The sequence below is a fragment of the Chiloscyllium punctatum genome, chromosome 15 (assembly GCF_047496795.1).
Source record: "Chiloscyllium punctatum isolate Juve2018m chromosome 15, sChiPun1.3, whole genome shotgun sequence".
Classification (NCBI taxonomy): Eukaryota; Metazoa; Chordata; class Chondrichthyes; order Orectolobiformes; family Hemiscylliidae; genus Chiloscyllium; species Chiloscyllium punctatum.
The window spans coordinates 18,203,227-18,220,304 of NC_092753.1; the positions used below are offsets into that span (position 1 = coordinate 18,203,227).

The following is a 17,078-nucleotide window of genomic DNA, read 5'->3' on the forward strand; positions in this document are numbered from 1 at the left end:
TGTTCATAGGATGACATTAACAACAAACAATTAACAGTCACGCCAAGCCCCACACTGGCTCCTTTCCTGTCTGTGCATGTCCCTATTGGGATATCCTTCAGAAGTCGTACTGTAAGACTAGGAGGCTAAGTTTAATTGCCAATGTACCACCACAGCATAGACTGAGAACAAGCTGGTTCCTTCCTCTGTGTGTGTGTCTCCATTGGGGAACATTGAGGACTCATATCCTGCAGAAACAGCACAGTGGGGCCAGGCCTCTGAGTCTTGTAACCCTGTGGTTAGGTCTCACATGGGAGATCACCCTTACTCAACTCGGGCTGGGAACTGGGAAATGGTCAATAGATGGTTAAAGTGGAGGGATATAGAACCAGACGAAATGTTCATAAAATGAGATGACTGATGTTTATAACTCAAACTATTCACACAATCACTGTCAGCTTGAATCTGGATTCCTGCAGTGACTTGAGGAATCGTTTTCCATTTTCACTGAACTGATTCCACCGCATTCTGAAAAAGAGCAAACAGGAATAAAGAGATGGTATAACACTGCAAATTACAGGAAGACTGGGGTTAATATAATTATGTTTAATTTTGTAATTACTATATAACTAATTTAATTTCTATTTTAGTTATGACACCAAAAATGATCACACTCACTCAATGTAGTTTAGACACTTGCAAGTCTGTATGAGGGAGCGAAGAGCATTGTAGAATTTGTCTGTGAGGGAATTTGATTCCAGATGCAAAAACATTAATGACTGGTTTGTACTGACAGCAGAAACGAGATCCTCAGTACAAGAATCTGTGAGACCAACATTCGAGAGACTGGAGAACAGAAGGAGAAAAATAACAGGTATCAGGTAAATTCCCATGTTTTAAAGAATACTGTTAATGACAAAAATATACAGTGTATTATGTAAGTAATATGTGAACAAAACAGGCAGTGTAAGACATTCTCGAAATTCAACTTTCATTCTTGTGAGATTCACGCGGTAAATTATGTTTTAGCTCAAAGCGTTTTCATTGAATCTGCAGTAAGAGTGACGACTTAATAAGGGTGTAAACAAAATGGAAATGACAAGCTGATTGATGCCGGAAGACCAAAGGACCACCTCACAGCACCAGGGACATGGATTTGATTCCAGCGTCAGATGACAATGTGGAGTTTGCACATTCTCCAAGTCTGTAGGTTTCCGCCAGATGCTCCAGTTTCTCCCCACTGTCCAGATTAGGTGGATTGGCCATGCTTTGAAAGAAGATTGTTCTGTAGTGCCCAGGGATGTGCAGGCTCGGTGGAATAGCCATTAGGTAAAACCCCATGTGGGGTAACAGGGCTAGGGTGGAGCTGGGTAGGATGCTCTTCAGCAAGATGGTGTAGACTTGATGGACCGAATAACCTCTGTCTGCACTGTAGGGATTCTATGATTCCACCAAAAGTCCTTATAAAGGTGAGTTGGGGTTGGTGGGTCGGGGGAGCAGGGTGGAATTTGGCTGATCAGTTACTCAGTAATGGTGTTTTTGTACAGAGAGAGCAGCACTGACAACCCAGTGGAACACAATGTCATCGAATGGCTGCAGCAGTCATTGTATCAATGGCAGCTGGGGTCTAGTATCTGATAACACAAAAGCTCAAGAACTATAGGTTTCCAAGCCATGTTAGAGCTGAAGCTGATGGAAATAAGAACTATATCCTCAAACGAGAGGAGGTGAAAGCCCTCATCAGGAAGACAGAGTTTAAATATGTTTGTGACTTTCAATGATCAGCGAAGTCTGTATGGGCTGCTGTGAAATTGGAGAAATTCATTTTGGTGGCGTTTACAACTTGAGGTACAGTTTATGGTGTGCTTGACTACAATTTGTTTGGAGAAAGGGAGGACTGCAGATGCTGAAGATCAGAGTTGAAAGTGCGGTGCTAGCAAAGCACAGACGGTCAGGCAGCATCTGAGGAGAAGGAGAATCGACGTTTCGGGCTTATGCACGAAACGTTGATTCACCTGCTCCTTGGATGCTGCCTAACCCGCTGTGCTTTTCCAGCACCGCTACAATTTGCCTCATTATAATTATGGATGTTAGAGTATAAGATGGGTAGCGTTAACTGTTTACCTTGTCGACTCCTGTATAATATTTCCTTTTATATTTGGTGTTTTGGAATATTGTGCTCTATTTGCTTACTAAGGAAATGGGATTTCAAACTCAATGTGCTTTATAGCAGAAGCTCCATCTTCACCCATACTATTTTACAACACTATTTATCCATACTCAGAAGGTATTAATGTTATAAATAAGTCTTCTTAATAAAATTATAATTGGGTTACCAACACTATTATTGTAAATACGTCAGCATTTGTTACTTACTGCAGCTTCTGTATTTTACAGCCGTTTCCTCAGCCTCAGATACTAGTCTAATTTCAGAAACACCCAGAATATTGTGGCTCAGTCTAAATTCAGAGAGAAAAACACATTAAAATGGGTTGAATTATTACCAGACAACAAAGAGCACTTGGATTTATTACTTTTTTCATTCAAAAACCACCCAACACCTTCCAGGAAACTGAGATTTTCAAGTGCGGATGGATTGAATAGTATGGAGTTGTTTCCGTTCACGGAGTTAGTTCATAACAGTGGGTCAGAAGAAGGATGGAACTTCTGTTTTTAACAGTGTTTTCTTTTTCCACAGAAAAGGGCCAGGTCAACATTTACTGCCCATCCCTAAATGTCCTTGAGAAGATGGTGGTGAGGTGCTTTCTTGAACTGTAGCAGTTCAAAGGGAAGTAGGTGCACTCATCCAGTGTTTAGACTACAGCAAGTTTGACTACAGTGACAATGAAGTGATAGGCCTTCAAATCAGGAATGTCTTTGACATGAGGGAACTTGCAGGTGCTGGTATTTTCCTGCATTTCCTGCCTTTGCTTTCCTAGTGATGGTTCCACCTCAGTTCTTGCAGGTGCTGGACAAGCAATGAGGAGACTGATGATCAGTTATTTGATGCTTTTTGTAGTTACAGTACTGAACTGACCAAGTTCAGTTTTGGGTCAATGATAGCTTTCAGTATATGACTGAGATGCATAACATTTTGCTGGGCATGTATAGGTTGGCTAGGAAGAGGCTTTTCCTCTTGATGGAGGGATCAATGACCGGGGGCATAGATTTATGGTAAGGAGTAGAATATTTAGAGATGTGAGGAATATTGTATTTTCACCAAGAAGGGAATCTGGAACTCACTGCCTGTATGGATACTAAAGGTAGAAACCCTCATATTATTTACTAGTGTTTAGATGTGCACTTGTAACATAAAGGCATACAAGGCAGTTGATGAAAAGTGTGGTGCTGGAAAAGCCTAGCAGTTCAGGCAGCATCTGAAGAGTAGGAGAGTCAATGTTCAGGCATAAGCCCTTCACCAGGAATGTGGGGAGGAGGGGGTTGAGAGATAAGTGGGAGGGTGGGCTGGACTGAGGTGGGGTGGGGTGGGGTGGGGGGGGGGGGGTAGGCAGGAAGGCAATAGGTGAAATGTAGGTATGGGGTGATGGTAATAGGTCAGAAAGGAGCATGGAGAGGACAGATGAGAAGGAAGATGGACAGTTGGGACAGGTCAAGAGCACGATGCCGTGTTGGAGAGTTGGATCTGGGATGAGATGGGGGGGGGGGGGGGGGGGGTTTGGAAACTACTGAAGAAGATGCTACATTCTTCTTCCAGTCATCAGGTGGTTTCAATTTGGCAGTGGACTTGCATGTACTTGATGGAGTGGGAGGGGGAGTTAAAGTGGTCTGCCACAGGGCGATGGGGTTGTTTGGTGCATGCATCCCAGAAATGCTCTGCGTGTTGGCGTTCTGTCTTCCCGGTGTAGAAGAGACCACATCGAGAGCAGCGGACACAGTAGATGAGATGTTTGGATGTGCAGGAAAATCTTTGCTGGATGTGAAAAGATCCTTTGGGGCATGGGACCGAGGTGACGGGGGAGGTTGGGCGCAGGGTTTACACCTCTTGCGGTGCTGGGTGTGTTGACTGGAGGGGGGGTGGGTGGGAGGAGGAAGCATGGACCCACCGAGGGATTCATGGAGGGAACAATCTTTGGCTCGACACAAATAGGGATATGGAGGGAAATATATTTCTGGTGGTGGGGTCTGATTGTAGGTGGTGTATCCAGTCATTAGTGGGGTGGAAGGAGAGGACCGGGGTTGGCAGGGAGGGGGTTCTACCCTTGTTGTGGTTAGAGGGGTGAGATGCACTGGACGACATTGTTGATCACGTGGAAGGGGAAATTGTGATCCTTGAAATAGGAGGCCATCTGGGATGTCCTGGAGTGGAAATGCTCCCCTCCTGGGAACAGATACAGCCAAGGCAAAATTTGGAGTAAGTGATCACATTTTTACAGAAGGCAGCTGTGGGAGTTAGTGGGTTTGAAATTCCTGAAGAAGGGCTCATGCCCGAAACGTCGATTCTCCTGCTCCTTGGATGCTGCCTGACCTGCTGTGCTTTTCCAGCAACACATTTTCAGGTTTGAAATAGATGTCTGTGTTAAGTCAGTCACTGGAGATGGAGGTGCCCAGGTGAACTTGAGAACAGAGTGGAAGGTGTTGTGAAGTTGATGACGATACAGTCATCAATGTTATGGAGGAAGAGGTGGTGCCACTGTAACTGTGGAAGATGGACTGTTCCATGTATCCTACAAAGAGGCAAGCATAGCTGGGGCCTATGTAGGTGCCCATGACTACCCCTTTGGTCTGAAGGAAATGGGAGAATTTGAAGGAGAAGTTGTTGAGGGTGAGGATCAGTTTCGCCAATCGAATGAGCGCGTCATCGGAAGGGACTGGTTGGGTCGGTGAAAGAGGAAGAAATGGGAGGGCTTGGAGGCTTTTGCCATGGCAGATGGACATGTAAAGGGATTAGATGTCCATAGTGAAGATGAGGCATTGGGGGCCGGGGAAACAAAAGTCATTGAGGAGGCGGAGGGCGTGGGTGATGTCACAAACATATATTGGGAGTTCCAGGACCAAGGGGGAAAACAGGGCGATGTTGAGATATGAAGAGATAATTTTGGTGCGCTTTTGGCCAAGATTGGGATTCAAATTTCTGTGGCCTAACTGCCAGCTGGAGCCATCTACCAGGCGGGGGGTGTCTAAGTTTGCTTGTCAGCCCTGTGCTTCTACCTTCTATATGCCAGAGTATGCCAACCACACTCAAATCCTTGACGCAGAGTTCCCATTCTCCCCACTCAACATCAATGATACTCCCAAGCATTCAGTCTCCCTTTGTGCTAACTTTGTGATGAGACCAGAATGATGCATTGGGACAGTCATCACTGAGTCAAGGGATGTGAAGAAAAAAAGATTAGTGAAGATATGTATAGATCCTTTACAGCCAGAAAGCAGGTACATTATCATGGGGAATAAAGAGATGAAGCACCAATTTAAATGCACATTTTGCTCTGTCTTCAGAAAGGAAGACACAAATAATGGTGCAAAAATGATGGGGATGCAGAGTTGAGTCAGATGGGGAAATGAACAAAGGGAAATAGCCAGAAAATGATGCTAGGGAAACTGACGAGACTGAAGGCAGATAAATTCTCAGGTCCTGATAATCTACATCCTAGGATACATAAGGAATTGGTCTTGGAAATAGTAGATGCAGTGGCAGCCATCATTCAAGATTCTGTACACAGTGGAACAGTTGCTATAGATTAGAGGGTAGCTAATGTAACCCCACTATTTAAAAATAGAGGAAGAGAGAAAACAGGGAATTATGGTCTGGTTAGCCAGATTGTTTATGGAGGAGTGCTGGAGTCCCTTATAAAAAATGTAATAGCACTTGGAAAACAGTGACAGGATCGGACAGAATCAGCATAGATCTAATAAGGGAAATCATGTTTGGGAAATCAAATGGAATTTTGAGGATATCACTACTAGTGCTCATAAAAGGGGGAGTCAGAGGATGTGGTTTACTTGGACTTTCAGAAGGCCATGACCCCCACCTATGCAATCAGCATGTAAAACTAAAGCATAAGGGATTAGGGACAGTCCAAGAATTCCTACAATATGGAAGCAGGCCATTTGGCCCATTGAGTCTACACCAACTCTGGAGAGTATCCCACCCCGACTCACCCCATCCCTATCATTTCCCATGGCTAACTCACCTAGCCTTACTCAATAGCCAATCCACCTAACCTGCATAGCTTTGGACTGTGGGAGGAACCTGTAGCACCCACAGGAAATCCACAGAGACATGGGGAGAAAGTGCAAAATCCACACAGTCACCCAAGGATGGAAGTGAATCTGGATCCCTGGTGCTGTGAGGCAGCAGTGTTTACAACTGAGCCACCCATGCACTGACATGGATGGCTCAGTGGTAAGGTTGGAAGACGGAAAACAACGTAGGAATAAATGTGACTCCCCCCCCCCCCCAAGTGGCAGGCAGCAACTAGCGCGATACCACAGGGATCAGTGTTAGGACCCAAGCTTTGTCACAATATATATTAATGGTTTAGTTGAGGGAACAGTAATAACTAAAATTTGCAAAGAACACAAAGCTGGGTGTCAATGACCCATCCACAAGAGAAAATCTAATCATGCCTCTTATCGGCCCGAGGTTCCAGGTGGGCAGTCAGGCATTGGTGCCAGAGAAGAAAAACAGCCTTGGCCCAGCATGACAGTCAGTCAGTACAGCAGTTTTGTTCTGGCGTGGCAGTTTCATCCTGACTTGGAAATCTTCAGCTTAGCATCCAGATACTCTGGTGGCCCAGCAGACAGTCTCAACCAGGAGTAATGGTCTGAGCCTGGCATGGCTGTTTTCTTTGGCAAAGGATTTCAGCCCAGTATTCCAGCAGCCCGGCATGGTAGTCTCATCCCAGCTGTGTCTTCAGAGTATTCCATCATTGCTTAATTGGCTTTCTCAAGCTTAGGAACCGTTAACTGAAGTGTAATGAACTTTATCTTAATTTTATTGTTTTCATCATGTTTGACGTTTGTTATTGATGTAGGTGCCATAGTGGGGCAACCTAAAACTTTTCACTGTATTTTTTAAAGTATATGTGACAATAAGTTTCTGTATTTTCCTATTCTAACTTTCATTGACATTACAATTACTGAAATGCTTACTGTGAACATACTGGAACATGTCACCATTAACCAGAAGCTGAACTGGTTTTAATCAAAAGCTAGGAATTCAACAGCAATTTACAGATCTCATGTCTTCCTATTGCCTGTTGATCAAAGGTCAAGCAAAGTCAGGAGTGTGATGCAATATTCTCCATTTGCCTCAATGTTACAGCTCCAAAAACGCACAAGACAACCACAAGTCATGGAACAAAATCAGGCAATTCGGCCGATCAAGTCTGCACTGCCATTTGATCATGCTCAATGTTTCTCAATCCCATTCTCCTGCCTTTTCCCCATAACCTTTGAACTCCTTACTAAAATAAAACCCCTCTGTCTTAAATACACTCAATGTATTAGCATGCAGAACCTTCTGGGGCAATGAGTTCCACACATTCACCACCTTCTGGCTAAAGAAATTCCTCCCCATCTCAGTTCTAAAGGGTTGTCCCTTCATTCAGATTGTGTCCTCAGGTCCTACTAATGGGAACATCTTCTCCATGTCCACTCAAACCAGGCTTCTTAGTATTCCACAAGTTTCTATAAGATCCACCCCCCACCTCCCACTTCTAAATTCAATTGAGTCCATACCCAGTGTTCTCAATCACTCTTCATATGACAAGCCCTTCATTCCTGGGATCATTAGTGTGAACCTCCTCTTGATCTCCTCCAAGGTCTGCATAGCCTACCTTACATATCGGGCCCAAAACTGCTTACAACATTTTAAATGTGGTCTGACCAAATCCTTATTCATCCTCAGGAGAACAATCTTGTCCTTGTATTCGAGTACTCTCAAACGAAAAGCTAATATTGATTAAGTAATCTAATCTAATCTAATCTAATCTAATCTACAGTGTGGAAACAGGCCCTTCGGCCCAACAAGTCCACACCGCCCCGCCGAAGCGTAACCCACCCATACCCCTACATCTACCCCTTACCTAACACTACAGGCAATTTAGCATGGCCAATTCACCTGACCTGCACATCTTTGGAGTGTGGGAGGAAACCGGAGCACCCGGAGGAAACCCACGCAGACACTGGGAGAACGTGCAAACTCCACACAGTCAGTCGCCTGAGGCGGGAATTGAACCCGGGTCTCTGGCGCTGTGACGCAGCAGTACTAACCACTGTGCCACCGTGCCGCCCACACCACTGTGCCACCGTGCCGCCCACCTAACTGCCGACTGAAATTTTAACCTGAAGAGAATCCTGAACCAGGACAGCCAAGACACATTGTGCTCCAAAGTGCAATTCTGCTGATTTATCCACCTTTCAGCTTCTTTCAGCTTCTCCAGCACATTCTTCTTAGTAATGGCCACTACACTTACCTCTGCCTTCAAATCTCTTGAGGTTCTGGTAATTTCCACTGTTTAAACTGATACAAAGTTCCTTTGCCATTTCTTTGTTTCCTGCGACAATTTCTCCAGACTCATTTTCAGAGGTGCAATGTTCACTCGTACCACTCTCCTACCTTTTATACATCAAAAAGGTGGGTTGCAGAGTGTCTACTGTAATGCACAAGGTATCAGGAATAAGGACAATGAACTCAGAGCATGAATCAGTAATTGGAACTATTGTGGCCATGATGGAGACTTGGATATCACAGGGGCAGGATGTTTCAAAAGTAATGGAGATGGAGAGATAAAAGTGGTGGAGGATTGGCATTGTTAATCAGGGACAGTATCACAGCTATAGAAAGGCAGGTCATTGAGGAGGGTTTGTCTACACAGTCAGTATTGGTGGAAGTCAGAAACAGGAAAGGAGCAGTCACTTTATTGGGAGTTTTCTACAGGCCCCCAATAGACAGAGACACGGAGGAGCAGATTGGGAGGTAGATTTTGGAAAGGTGCAGATGTAACAGGGTTGCTGTCATGGGTGACTGTAACTTAGAGTCACAGAGATGTACAGCATGGAAACAGACACTTCGGTACAACCCGTCCATACCGACCAGTTATCCCAACCCAATCTAGTCCCACCTGCCAGCACCTGGCCCATATCCTTCCAAACCCTTCCTATTCATATACCCATCCAAATGCCTCTTAAATGTTGCAACTGTACCAGCCTCCACCACATCCTCTGGCAGCTCATTCCATACACATGACACCCTCTGGGTGAAAAGGTTGCCCCTTAGGTCTCTTATATCTTTCCTCTCTCACCCTAAACCTATGCCCTCTAGTTCTGGACTCCCACCATCCCAGGGAAAAGACTTTGTCTACTTATCCTTTCCATGCCCCTCATAATTTTGTAAATCTCTACAAAGGTCACCCCTCAGACTCTCCGACTCTCCAGGGAAAACAGCCCCAGCCTGTTCAGCCTCTCCCTATAGCTCAGATCCTCTAACCATGGCAACATCCTTGTAAATCTTTTCTGAACCCTTTCAAGTTTCACAACGTCTTTCCAATAGGAAGGAGACCAGAATTGCACGCAATATTCCAACAGTGGCCGAACCAATATCCTGTACAGCCGCAACATGACCTCCCAACTCCTGTACTCAATACTCTGACCAATAAAGGAAAGCATACCAAACACCTTCTTCACTATCTTATCTATTTAGGACTCCAATTTCAAGGAGCAATGAATCTGCACTCCAAGTTCTCTTTGTTCAGCAACACTCCCTCTGCCTCCAAGCACAAGTTCTCTCCTTTATCCTTGAGTGATCCTACCTTCTCCCTAGTTATCCTCTTATATATTGGATTTTATATGTTTCTATGAGCTCTCCCCTCATTCTTCTAAATTTCAGAAAGTACAAGTCCAGTCAGCGAATTCCAGTTTCACAACAGATGTCAGAGAAGAAGTTCCTCCTCAACTGGGTCTTAAATGAGTGAACTCTTCTTCAGAGATTATGGCCTTTAGTTCTAAACTCTCACACAAGAGAAAACAACCTTTCTGCATTGACCCTCTAAGGTTCCCTCTTTTTCTTCTAAATTCCAACAAGTATAGGCTCAATCTATTCAACCTCTCCTGATTAGAAATTCCCTCCAAACCTGGTATCAGCCCAGTGAATCACATCTGGACTGCCTCCAATGCCAGCATAGCTTTCCTGAGATAAGGGGCCCAAAAGTGTTCACAGTATTCCAGCTGTGGTCTGACTACTGCCTTCTTCAGTTTCAAAAAAATGATCCTGACTTTTAATACTCCATTCCCTTTGAAATAAAGGCCAATGTTACATTTACTTGCCCTATCAACTGCTGAACATAAAAATCAGACAGTACAGAAGAGGTCCTTCAGCCCACTGAGTCTGCACTGAAAAAAAAACTACTCAATCTACACTACTCCCACTTTCCAGCAATTGGCCCATACAGTTGAATGTTCATGATAATTCAAGTGTTCATCCAAGTACTTTTTCAAGATTGTAAGGTTCCCACCCAGGCAGTGCATTCCAGATTTCCACCACTGAGGGTGGAAAACCAAATTCCTCAAATTGCCTCTAATCTCCTGCCTTTCAATTTAAAATGATGCTTTTTTTTTGTATTTTTCAAACAGCCGGTTCAGAGATGTTGATACACAACTCGGGAGCATGGGAGACTTGAATTTAGGTCTCCTGGTTCAGAGATAAGGACAGTACCATTCAGCTGCAAGAAATCCCTATGCCCCCTCATTCTTAACCCTTCAATTGAGGGGAACAGCTGCTTCCTAACCAACCTGCCAATGCCCATCATAATCTTGGACGCCTCTATCAGGTCTGCCCTCAACCTTCTGTACTCTGAAAAACATCACCAAAATTTATCCAGCCTCTCATCACCACTGAAATGCTCCATCCCAGGCAGCATCTCAGTGAAGCTCCTCCGCACACCCTCCAGTGCAATCCCAGGATCATCAGAACTGCATACAATACTTCAGCTATGGCCTAAACAAAGACCAGTACAGCCCCAACATAACCTCTCTGCTATTATATTTTATGTCATGACTGATAAAGGCATTTATTCTGCATGCCTTGACAACTGCACTGAAATCTGTGGACAAGCATCCTGAGACTCCTCTGTTCTTTTGAGTTTCCGGGTGTTCTGCTATTCACTTTTTTTTGTAGAATCCCTAGTGTGGAAACAGGTTACGCGGCCCAACAAGTTCACCTCATCCCTCTGACGACCATCCCACTCTGACCCAGCCCTCCTACCCTATCCCTGTAACCTTGCATTTCCCATGGCTCAGTTACCCAACCTACACATCCCTGAACTCCATGGGTAATTTCACATGGCTAATCCACCTAACTTGCACATCTTTGGACTGTGGGAGGAAACTGGAGCACCCAATGGAAACCTATGCAGACATAGGGAGCACGTGCAAACAGAGACAGTAGCCCAGAATCAAACCCAGATTCCTGGCACTGTGAGGCGGCAGTGCTAACCACTGAGCCGCCCTATATTTTACTCTATATATTGCTGATATACATCATGAAGATGATAGTATCCAGGACTGATTACTGTGGTATACTAATAGATACAAACATCCAGTCATACTAACAGCCTTCTACCACCAGCCTGTCTCCTGCCACTGGACCAATTTTGGATCCAACTTGCCAAATTAGCTTGGATCTCATGAGATTTTACCTTCTTTATCCATCTCCCATGTGGGACCTTATCAAAAGGCTTTGCTGAAATCCATATAAACTACATCAATTGTCCTACCCTCATCTACACACCAGTTCATGTCCTCAAAAAATGTAATCAATTTTGTTAGGCAAGACGACCTTTTGGCAAAGCCATGCTGACTATCCCTAATCAAATCTTGCCTCTTCAAATGCAGATTAATCTCTCATTCAGAATTTTCTTCAACAGTTACCCTGCCACTATTGTGAAACTAATGGTTCCGTATTTCTTTGGTTTATCTTTACTACACTGAAAAAGATGATTCTGGATAATCCAATTTGGAGAATGAGAAAAATTTGTGGCTGTAACCGCTGCTCCTTTTTTTAAGGTATTTTAGGTGTTGGAGCAACCTGTTTGGGAGAGGTCTCAGCACAGAAACAGATGAGTAGCTTTAAGAATAGCCTCGCTGTAAATCTACAATAGTGAGTAGAGAGGGTTCTTATTGATTCTATGTTTTATTGCCCCTTAGGTCCCTTTTCTATCTTGCTGCTCTCCCCCTAAACCTATGCTCTCTAGATCTGGACTTCCCCACCCCTGGGAAAAGACTTTGTCTATTTACACTATCCATGCCCCTCATGATTTTATAAACTCCTATGAGGTCATCCCTCAGCCTCTGGTGGTCCAAGGAAAACAGCCCCAGCCTATTCAACCTCTCCCTATGGCTCAAACCCTCCAACCCTGGCAACATCCTTGTAAATCTTTTCGGAATCCTTTCAAGTTTCACAAGATCCTTCCGATCCTTCTGACCAATAAAGGAAAGCATACCAAACACCTTCTTCGTTATCCTATCTACCTACGACTCTACTTTCAAGGAGCTACGGACCTGCACTCCAAAGTCTCTTTGTTTAGCAACACTCCCTACAACCTTATCATTAAGTGTATAAGTCCTGCTAAGATTTGATTTCCCAAAATGCAGCACCTCACATTTAACTCCATCTGCCACTCCTCAGCCGATTGGCCCATCAGATCAAGATGCTGTTGTACTCTGACATCTCCAATTTTGGTATCATCTGCAAACTTACTAACTATACTTCCTATGTTCACATCCAAATCATTTTCATCATTTTATATAAAGTAGTGGACCCAGCACTGATTCTTGTGGCACACCACTGGTCTCAGGCCTCCAGTCAGAAAAGCAATCTCCACCACCACCCTCTGTCCCGTGTCTTCTATCTTCAAGCCAATTCTGTATCCAAATGGCTAGTTCTCCGTTAATTCCATGAGATCTAACCTTGTTAGTCAGTTTCCCATGGGGAACATTGTCAAATGCTGTACTGAAGTCCACTGCTCTGCCCTCATCAATCCTCTGCTATCTCTTCAAAAAACTCAGTTTGTGAGACATGATTTCCCACACACAAAGCCATGTTGACTAGCCCTAATCAGTCCTTGCCTTTCCAAATACGTGTAAGTCCTGTCCCTCAGGATTCCATCCAACAACCTGCCCACCACTAACATCAGGCTCACCAGTCTAGAGTCCCCTGGCTTGTCCATACCACCCTTATTCAATAGTGGTACCACGTTAGCAAACCTCCAGTCTTTCTGCAACTCACCTGTGACTATCAATGATACAAATATTTCAGCGAGAGGCCCAGCAATCACTTCCCTAGATATAAAAAGGGACCTAAGGGGCAACTTCTTCACACAGAGGGGGTACATGTATTGAATAAGCTGCCAGAGGAAGTGGTGGAGGCTGGTACAATTGCAACATTTAAAAGGTATATGAATAGGAAGGGTTCACAGGGATATGGGCCAAGTTCTGGCAAATGTGACAAGATTAGGTTAGGATATCTGGTCCGCATTGATGAGTTGAACCGAAAGGTCTGTTTCCATGCTGTACGTCTCTATGACTCTATACTTCATGAAAAGTGGAACCACGTGGCTGTCCTCCAGTCCTCTTGTATCTCCTCTGTGGTCAGAGAGGAATTAAAAACTTGGGTCCTGGTCGCTGTAATTTCCTACCTAGTCTCCCACAGCAGCCTTGGCTATAACTCATCCGGATCAGGAAATTTGTCCTCTGTTAAGCCTTCTAACACCTCCTCATTCCCTGTGTCAAACTTCACAGTCATGTAACCTTTAAGTATACCAACAACAGTTCACAACATTTATATTTTCCATCTTGGATGTTTTGTTTTCCTTCTTACACTGATTTGATTTTGTCAAGGTTTTCTGATTATTTCTCTTTGCTTGAACTGGAAGGCGTCTGTTTCCATTTATTTCATAGCAAATAGTTTCTCAATGAAAACATGAGCTACCTCAATCCTCGACATTTGTGCAGCACGGATACAAGCCGTTGGAGTTCTTCACACTTAATGTTGCAATCCTGTAGATCAAGATGATTGATAGTATCACAGAGTCCAATGACATGAGACAGGACTGCACAGTCAACAGGTGGCAATCGCAATCCACTAAATGCAAGTTTTGTCACAGATCCCACTGTGGCCTGAGTCAATGATTTATTCTGAGACTCAAACAGGTAAAGCGACATGGTCAGGAGGGTCCGTTTACTAGTTTTATTTGTGTTTCCAAAACACTTCTTTATCCACTCACTCATGTGATGAGTTGTTTGGTGAAGAAATTGACCAGAAAACTTCTCCAGAACACAGGCTGACTCTGGGGATGACAGGCCAGAAACAAAATGGACAAATATGTCATATCGCCCATTTTTCGCCCTGTCTACTTCACTGAGGCATTTCTGAATGCTCTTGGGATCTGAAGACAGAAATTGTGCAAGTGCAGCTACAAATTCTTGGATGGTGGATGTGGGAAGGTGCAAACTACACTCTGGACTGAAACATCTCTCTCCAAAAGTTCCATCAGGAACCCAGACAGGAACTGGGACGGTCGTAGATAGTACTGTATTAAATCACCATTTCGAAACAGACACTCCAGTGAAGGCCATCTCACCAAGCTTCAGTAACACATCACAGGGATCTTCAATCTCTCGGCCATGGTGTTCGAGAATGTTATAAATATAGTAGGAATAGAGTCTTGGGAACTTGTTGCTGTTTCCTGCCCTTTTCTGTGAAAAAGGGACCCAGTGACAGACTAAGGATCCAGCAGAATGAAGGGTTGTAACACAGTGTACAGGATCTCATTCTCTTCTACGCGCTTAAAAACAACTGCTGCCACTTTCTAATCATCAAAAAACTTGTTGAAATATTCCTTCCGTTCCTCACCACTAAATCCCAGGATTTCAGTCCAGACACTGATCTCAGCCTTTTCCAATAAATGTAACTCAGTGGGACAAGTGGTTACTAACACTGAACATCCTGGGAGCAACTTGTGCTGGATTAAACTGTACGCAACGTCAGACACATCACACCAACATTCAGGATCCGTGCACATGAACGGAGATTCTGTATTTCCCCGATTATCAGAAAAATCAATCTGGTCCTTGAATTCACCCAAACCATCCAATATAAAGAATAAACCCTCTGGGTTCTTCCAGAGCTCTCCCAGTGCATTCCCAAGGTAAGGATACTGATCCAGTATCAACATCCTCAGGTTAATTCTGCAGTTAATAGTGTCTAAATCCCGGAATTTAAAACTAAAAATAAATTGAAAGTCTGGGTATATTTTCCCAGTGGCCCACTCAAACAATTTTTTGTACCATTGTTGTTTTTCCAAACCCTGGGACTCCACTCAACTGCTGAACTCCCAATTTGGGATTTTCTCTGGGAAAAGCTGCTCTGGAACAATTGATCAGTTTGGATTTTTTCCAGCTCGTTCTGCAAGTATTCCTCTCTCCACTTTTCATGGTCTTGAAATCGTGCCAGCAACTCATGCTGTACGTGTTTCAGATCTCGAACAGCAGAAATGACTGCTAGCTCAGTGTAGCGATCAACCAGCTGGAAAATCTTCACCTTCTCCTTTCTGGCAACAGTATTCACTCGCAGTGTTTTAGTTTGTACCTGGAGCATTTCCTTGTGTTTCTGCTGAAGATCTTAGATGTGAACGGATAGAAAACGGCTCTTAATGTTAACTGTATAACTGCAAAAACAATTTTTCAAGATTAGTTCAGCATGCAGCAAAATTCAGCCTGAGTGAGAATGAATGATCATTTGTGTCATTTGAAAACTTCAGTAGAAACTAAAAGTTTATTGATTTATCTCATATTGAAATCAATATCGTGAGATAACCTTCCTGGAATCTCAGGTGTGACATTTCTTATAGACCAGTAATACTCAAAATAAATGTGATCAATAGTTCACGTCAGTGTCTGCCCAAGGTTCATGAGCAACTCAGATGAAGTAATGAACTAATGAGCCCATAAATTAACACCATCCTAAGTACTTTAAAAATGATGTGCATTTTTAAAGGAGTATTTCATGTTGTTCTGTAATATGCACCTTTCATTATATGTATTGCTTTACTGCTGTCTTGGGACATGTTAATTTCCAAGTACAGAAATGGGGACACGTGGAAAATAGATTGTGAAAAACTGTTCCCCAGTGGATCAAGCTTTGAAATAGCCAATGGCACGAATCTTCTACTCCAACACACTCCTGACTTGTGCCATATAGATAGCTGACAAGCTTTGTTAGGACATGAGTTATCACAGAAATCTCAGTCTTATCTGCACTTGTAGTCACAGCATTAATGAGGTGGGGAAAGTGCTGTGAATATGTTCAATATTCAGCATACAAACTGAAATACTGCAGGTGAATACTGTTGTCAGGAAGGAGAAGGTGAAAACAAAAGTAAACCAAAAACAGGGAGAAAATAAACTTTGAGAGATAGTAACTATCAAGATGGAAAGCAAGAGCTTCCTTCATTTATGCAAAAGAGGAAAGACAAAAATCAGCATAGCTCCTTTAGAGAATGAGCTGGGAAATAATGAAGGGGAGCTAGGAAATGGCAAGAAAAGCTGAATTCTTTTGCAAAATTTTTCACAGTAGACGACTTTAATAGTATCTTAAAATTAACAACTACCGCTAGAGAAAGTGTGCTAGTAACATAAATGGGACAAAAACTGACAAGTCCCTTAGATCTGATAGGATGCACTCTGGGAGAAAGTAGTGACAGAGGTAGTGGATACACGGGTAATAATCTTACAAACCTCCTTCAGAGTATAGAAAAATCCCAAAGGACTGGGAAACTTCTACAATAATTTTAAAAAGGAAAGGAGACAAAAAAAAAACAGACAATCATTAGTTATTAGTTATTGGTTTAGTTATTAGGAAAATAGTATAACTTACAAAATAGTATAACTTACAAAAGATGCAATAGCAGAGCACTTAGAAATGCAATCAAGCAAAGTCAGCAAGGCTTCATGAGTTGGGGAATCATACCTGACAGAATTTATTGCCCATCCTTATTTGACCTGGAGAAAACAATAATGACCTGTCTCTTTTAAGTGCTGTAGCCCATGTAATTTAGGTACACCCACTGTTAAGGAGGGAG

The 17,078-nt window shown here is 43.4% G+C and overlaps 1 pseudogene; it reads right to left on the reverse strand.

Annotated features, from left to right (window-relative positions):
* Positions 1-419: 419 nt before the first annotated feature.
* Positions 420-17,078, reverse strand: part of LOC140485956 (NACHT, LRR and PYD domains-containing protein 3-like) — a 53,534-nt pseudogene continuing 36,875 nt past the window's right edge.